This window comes from Protopterus annectens, chromosome 1.part1 (genome assembly GCF_019279795.1).
Source record: "Protopterus annectens isolate FY-2018-M chromosome 1.part1, PAN1.0, whole genome shotgun sequence".
Classification (NCBI taxonomy): Eukaryota; Metazoa; Chordata; order Ceratodontiformes; family Protopteridae; genus Protopterus; species Protopterus annectens.
The window spans coordinates 1,394,596,505-1,394,603,925 of record NC_056726.1 but is presented as its reverse complement, the minus strand read 5'-3'; positions in this window follow the sequence as shown (position 1 = coordinate 1,394,603,925).

Genomic DNA, 7,421 nt, shown 5'->3' with positions numbered 1-7,421 from the left:
ATCAGTTGAATACTCCATAGGTTACCATATTTTTATGTATTTATTTAACAGGCTTATTCCACTTGTCATATGCCCCTTTTTGGGGGTGACCCCACAGTGTTCTCTGTTTAGTGACTTACTGAGAGCTACAAGTAAAGGGAGGCTGTCGGAATAAGAACCTGGACTACAAGAAGCAGCTTGTCAACAGTTTATAGCCTTGATCTGCTGTATTAGCTTCCAGTTTGCTTGATTGTTTTTGGAAAGGTGTAGCTCTTCTATTTATGTAACATATTTCTCTATTTAGATAAATGATGAGACCTCATCCAGAACCAGGAAGTGAGTCAGTCTATCATATTAGTCCCATGCATGCATATTTCATCATTAGGAGCACTGGTATAGTCCCAGTATTAGGCTAGAGAATAACAAAAATGATATGAAAATGTTCACTGAGCATAGAGAGTTGCCGGCCCTGACGCACAACCTTCAACGAAGGTACACCCATTCACGCATATCTCCACACAGAAGAGGCCAAATATGTGAAGTAATGCCCTTTAAAAAGAAAACAGATCATTATAAAATAAATGTAGAGCATGAAATGCCTTGATTATAGTCTGAATTTGGCAAAAGCTAACTTTTTTAAGCCCCATTTTGAAGAAAGCACTGTTAAACTCTAGTTTCATTTTAGAGTGTAAGAGTGGCTAGTGCTGGCCACCATAGAATACCACAGTTTTAAAAGCTGTTTTGTCTGTTACATACCAGAAAAAAAAGTCTGGCATTGTGAAGTGTCTAACAACTTTTAAAGCCATTTACTTCACATAGGAACACTTTACTTCTACTTGCCATCCATGCAGCAACTCTGTGTGTTTTACAGCTTTCAGATTTGTAAAAGACTTCTTACTCCTGTATTTTTTTCCTGTAACTGGTAGGGAATTTCTTGACATCAATGTCTCAAACACATACAAAACTGACTATGATCACAGGTCCAATAATCTTCTGTGTTTATGCCAGATTTTTTTCTGCTTAAACATTATAGAACATAGTTGACATACTTGAGTCTGTGACGTAAGAGTGTTGAAGCACTGACTAAGGCCTAGATGAACCAGCTTCAACTAGTGTCATAGACTCTAAAAGGTGCTGACAAGGGAAGACAAAGGAATGAGGATGCTTCATTTGATGGCTTTTCCCCTGGGAATGACCAGTGGTGTGTATGCATGGGTAGGTCTGAGCTTTCTGTGGGGCCAGAAGTTTCCATACCATGTTTGTCTACATGGAATGGGCATAGGGTGATGTTGCCACATAGGTTGGAATGCTTTTTGTAGTCATGAGGATCCTTTTTCCCCATGGTACATTCTGAAGAAACAGAGGGAGTGGCTAGGCTGCAAAATTACCAGCCAAACCAGCAGTAAGATGCCCTTGCTCTCCTACTTCCTGCCTGGTATGGCAGTAGTTTCACTTCTTCTAAGCCTGCGGGCATCCGCTCAGAAAGTGGTATTGCCCAGTGTAGTAGTACAGGGTGATCACCACAACAGCACAGAAGGAGCTGGCTGGATAATGCTACAGGAAGCCGCTGAGAGGAACCTGAAGGCAGGAACAAGCTGGAAGGGAATAGAATAATAGAACAAAGAAAAATAAATCACTATGGTTTGACTTGTATGTAATATTTTTAGTTTGAACTACTAAAAATATTAATTTCTAGCTTCTCCTAGCACTATTACCACTATGAAAGGTAATCTTGTGGCCATATTTGGTTGTACATTGACAAAAATAGATTCAAAGACTTTAAAAAATGGAAACTTTAGGTAGGACACTGACACAAATTACCTCATTTAGGAGATGTTCTGCAATGGGCCTCTTCTCTCAGTGTGCCTTCATGTTTATTTCTACCTTAAATTAGTTTGAAGACCTTCATGGATCTGCTGGCATTGTTTTATTCTCATAATGTTTTTGCCTCACTTGTCAGTTTTGATGTTTGCAATGGAATACGTAGATAATGTAACAGTAAAATGTGGTCTGCCATGTCACACTGCTCTTTACCACGGATGTGAAGAAGTGCCTGGAAATGTACCTTTCAAAAAAAAAAATCAACATTTTCTCAAGAAATAATCTACCTGGAGGAGTTAATCTCTTCCCTTAGCACAGATATCCTTCACACCAAGAGAGATAATAGATTTGAATAGTAGTGGTGAATATATGTCCCTTGAAGAAAGAGCCAATAAATTGGAATCTACTGAAGCACAGGGGTGCTGGAAGCTGTTGAAGACTAGGAGGGTGGAGGGTGAGAGGGGCACTTAGTGACCTAAAAAGGGCAATTTTTTAAAACTATTTACTACCACAACATAGGTACAAAATCAGCAGGCATGACACACACACACAAAATCAGCAGGCATGGCACACACACACACACACACACACACACACACACACACACACACACACACACACACACACACACACACACACACACACACACACACACACACAATCAGCAGGCGTGACAGACATACACACAATCAACACCGGGCAGCAGGCATGACAGCAATGATCCACACGGAATAACAGCACTGGGCAACAGATATGGCAGCAATGATCAGGGCAACTCTCGAAAGTCTCTGGCAACAATGATCAGCACAGAACAAATAAAAGAACAAAACTCTCCTACTGGCATGACTCTGGCTCTGGCAGTACCAGCAGAACAACAGGAGCATAACTCCTGAAACTCACTTTACTGACAGCTAGTTCAGTTAGTTTAACTTCCGCGCGTGAATCTATGTTAGAGTGCAATGCATGGATCCTCCTTTAACTTCTGCACACAAATCCATGTTAGAGTGAAAACTCCACTTCATTAATTTTTCCCGGCAGGTCTTGCAACCATACCTCTCAACCTGGAAACATCAAAAACCTGGACAAGGCCAATGAAAAATAGGGTTAAATCTGTACGCCGATTAGTGTAAAATTTGCATACAGAATTACGTAACCCCACCCACTCCAATGGAATTGTTGGATGCCAACTTTCAAATGCAAACTGAAGAACAGACAACCAAAATATGACACTAGAGTCCCACTGCAGCCATTCCAATGTTCCATTTCCTGGCTATTTTGCCCCATTTACCATAAACACTAATGTGTGTATACTACTTTACTTCTACAATGATTATTTGGATTTTATTTTTACATTTTATAGCACAATGCACAAACACTAATAGATATCTGCTAGACAAAGCAATACTGTCTCACAATGAAAATAAACTTAGCATTAAAGCTTCACTGTCCTTGAAACTCACATTCATTGAAACAGCATTGAAACTCATACCACATCCAAAGAAAATGCATCTGGCCAGTGGTGGATAAAGACTACCTTTGGGCTGTTTTCAAATCATAGGCTCCTTACACACAAAACAAGAAACATACATGTGCTCTTTGATAAACCTTCCTGACTTTATGAAATTATATTCCTTGTATAATACAGCACACTTGTTAGACTTAAGTCAGAGCGCATTTTAAATTTATTGTATGAACATTTTTCCAGCAGGCAATGAAACAAAATGCATGAACCAATAATGACAAAACTGCCCAATTCAGAACATTTCCATCATAAAAGTCTACTTCCACACACACACACTATATATATATATATATATATATATATATATATATAGATATATATAGAATAACAGTAGTGTAAGCCATAGGCATCTTGCACAGCTTCTTGCACTTATTTTCAATTTCAGTTTTTGTTTTGGGGGGGGGGGACAAAAGGCCAAAAACCAGGGACACATTTTAAACATTGCTTGTATAATTTTGGGAAGTTGCTAGAATAAAAAGTTGTGTTACCACCATGAATTTCACTGCCAAGTGTTGAGCCCAGGACCCTGTCCACTACAGTCAGAGCAACATCCACTATGCCAAATCAGCAGTTTCCTGAAAGACAGGAAGACTGAAACTTAAATGGCTATCATTTACTGAATTCAGTTCTCACTTCTCACCATAGCTCTCATTCTTAGCACAAAAAACCTGGACAAAGCCAATAACTGGGCAATATAGAATTCTGTTCTCACTTCTCACCATAGGTCTCAAAGTCTTAGCACAAAAAACCTGGACAAAGCCAATAACGGGGGAATACAGCCCCAAAATAGGGACAATTTTCAAATAATGATCTTGTAAACTTAGAAAATTGCTAGAATAAAAGATTTTGTGTTACCATTTATTTTCTGAAGAATATGAAGTCTGAAATTTAAATATGATTTGCCACAAAAATCCTGAAAAAAACACAGATTTAATGAGGAATAGAACAAAAATATGAGGCATAAATTTGCAAGTGGTGGTGGCTAGGGACTTTAGGCTCTTTTTACCTTTACCCCTTTCTCACCAAGCATCTTATGCAGCTTGAGAAAGTGCAGAGATTCAAACAATATAAGTAGACCTGTTCTGAAAGATTGCTAGGGATCTCTCTTTACTCCACTTTATACAGATAACTCAGTTGGACTTTCTCTTTGTTTCCAAAGCAGTGACAAACTGACTGTTGTTTGAAAAGCTGTGCCTAGAACAAACATGTAGTAGTGCCAACATGTAAACAGCAGGGCGAAAAAGAGAGAAATACATTGCAAAGAGTCTACTATGCCTTTGAAATGCTATCTTTGTGGCAGTGTCATGTAAAAAGAAATACTTAAATAAAAAATATGAATGACTACATGAAGGATAGAAAATAACTATGTGAGGTAACAGCATTCAAGCTTCTTGAAGGCCATTACTTTGCTAGCTTGACCCTGCTGATGCCACCATCTATAGATCTCAGTCTTTTTCTTTCTGTGCACATATATATGTATATCTTTACTTCTTCTAAATTTGTGAATTCTCACCCTGGCTGTGCCTGCAAATGGTCACCACTGATCAGTGCGTTACCCTAGGAGACATAAATAAATAAATACATACTAATGTATGCACAAACAGATGTAAATACAGAACTTGCCACACACACACACACACACACACACACACACACACACACACACACACACACACACACACACACACTGTTCAACTTTAGTTACCGTTCACAAGGAAATCTCAATACCCATACCTCAGTTCTGTAAGTTCTGCAGCTCAGACACAGAAAGCAGAAATACCTCAATTCAGAAAGCAGAAATACCTCTACCCATACCTCCATTCTGTAGGTTCTGCAGCTCAAGCACAGAAAGCAAAAATACCTCCAACATGACAATACCTCCGCTCGGAAAAAGCTCAGGCACAGAAATACCTCAGTTCCATTAGAAAGCAGAAATAAGCAGCCAACTCCATTCTGTTTTTGCGCTCGCAGCCGTTTCTTTCAAACAGCCAGCGAGACAGCTGGAGCTAACGTCACCGATGACATCAGCTCAAAAGCGCAACAGAAAAGAAATTTAAAAACAAAATCAGGAATGAAGATACAGTTTGGAGGTATGCTTGCAACTATAAAAGTAAGGGGGCTCCCCCTCCCTCTCGCTCTATGGTTCCGGCACCCATGCTGAAGCATCTGTATCCACAGCTGTTACAAAGTTGGAACCTAAGATTGAGGGTTTAGAGGGTGTATAGAGATGCAATAACCCTCTTATGTTTTGTTTGTAAAACTGAGAAGAAAGCAGTGTTCCCATCCTCTTTGGAAGCATCTGGAAAAACTGGTGGGCCTGTCATGGAGCCATCTTACATTATAGAATATGTATCTAGCTCTTTGTGATTTAAACTTGTTAAGGAGTTATTAGTAGGAGAAGATGTAAATGTGCTTCTACTTCAAGCCAGATAGTCTCCTGTTATATGATTTATAAAGGTGCTTTATTGTTTAAAAGCAATTTATGTTCATTCATTATATTCATTCATTCATTCATTCATTCATTCATCTCTGGTTTGGCACCTATGTCTAATGCAAACAGATAACCTGTAAATGGTTCATCTCCCAGGCCCATGCTTACAATTATCAAGAGTATCAGAACTTGCCAGAGATTTGGGATGCATAGCTAGGTTTAAAAAGGCCCTTGCAGTCATTAGCCTAGTAAACGCCTATGAACCTACGTGACTAAGTTTATTTCTTATGCATGTTTTCTTTTCTTTTTTTCCTCCTAGGTGTGCCACATCAGTTTTTGCTTTGAAGACTAGAGGCATGAAGATGTTACCTCCTTGTGTGAATTGTTATTATTAAAATCATGTTGTTGGTCTTTGCCATAATGCTGTCAGTTTAGACGGCAGATTTATGTTTTGTGATCTAGAGGGTCACTGCATGATTATAGCATGGATTAGATATTTTTGGTTATTACAGATTTCTACTTAAATGGTATTTCAACAGTCATATTGTCATAGTTTCATAGGTTCATAGGTAGGTACTAGGTTATCGGGCCTGGAGCCTATACAAGCCCAGCCAAAAAGGCACCCTGGCTTTTGCCACCCAAGAACATTATTTTCCTGTGCCACTGTCAAGCAGAGCCACAGAGGTGATCCCCGGGGTGAATTTCCTATTTCCCATCCAATCATCAAAATTTTTCTTGAAGAGTACTAATGAGGAGCTTTGTTTGATATAGATAGGTAGTTTATTCCAGAGTATGGGAAGTCTCTGGGACAGGAATCTATCCCTCCTGCATGTTCTGTTTTTTGTGGTGACAAGGTTTAGGTCCCTAGAGCATGTAGCTCGGAGGGAATGGGATTTCTTTAAGTGGAGCATGTCCAACAGCTGTGGGTTTGACATAGCTTTCTATGTTAGGCAGAGATCACCTCTGAGTAGGCGATATGCGACGGAGTAAAGCTGGAGTTTTTGAGACGGTCTGTGTAGGGCATCTGTTTGAGGCCGGTAATCCTCTTTGTGAGGTATTTCTGTGGCCTTTCCAGTTGTTGTTGATGTTTATTTTTTTTATTTTTATTTAACATTTGTTGACCGGGAAAGTCCTACTAGATTCCACAGATCCTGTTTTCAGTGGGGGCCCGGGGAGAAATGCTGCAGAAAATATGTCTTGTGAGGTACATACCAAAAGGGGCGTTGTACTCTATAATGGGTCTAATGAGTGATTAGTAGAGGGGAACAATGACCTTTTTTTCTGGATGAGAAACCTTTTGTGATGAGGTGTGCCATGTAGAAGGATTTCCTGACTGCTGTGGCAATGTGATTAACAAAGGAGAGACTACTGTCCACCTGTGTCCCAAGGTCTCTTATCACACTTTCAGTGTTAAGTATACTACCACCTATGTTGTAGTTCATGGGTACAGAGTTTTTACCAAAGGGGATGACAATGCACTTTTTGGCATTGAGCTTGGGGCCATGGCTTTGACACCAGGCATATGTCTCAGTAAGGCCCTTTTGTAGGATGTCCACATCATTAGGAGTTTTGATAATGGCTCCTAGTTTGCAGTCATCTGTGAACTTCATTAGCCAAAGACCGTCTGTGTTAGCCTGTACTTCAGAGAAGTAGATACCAAACAGGAGA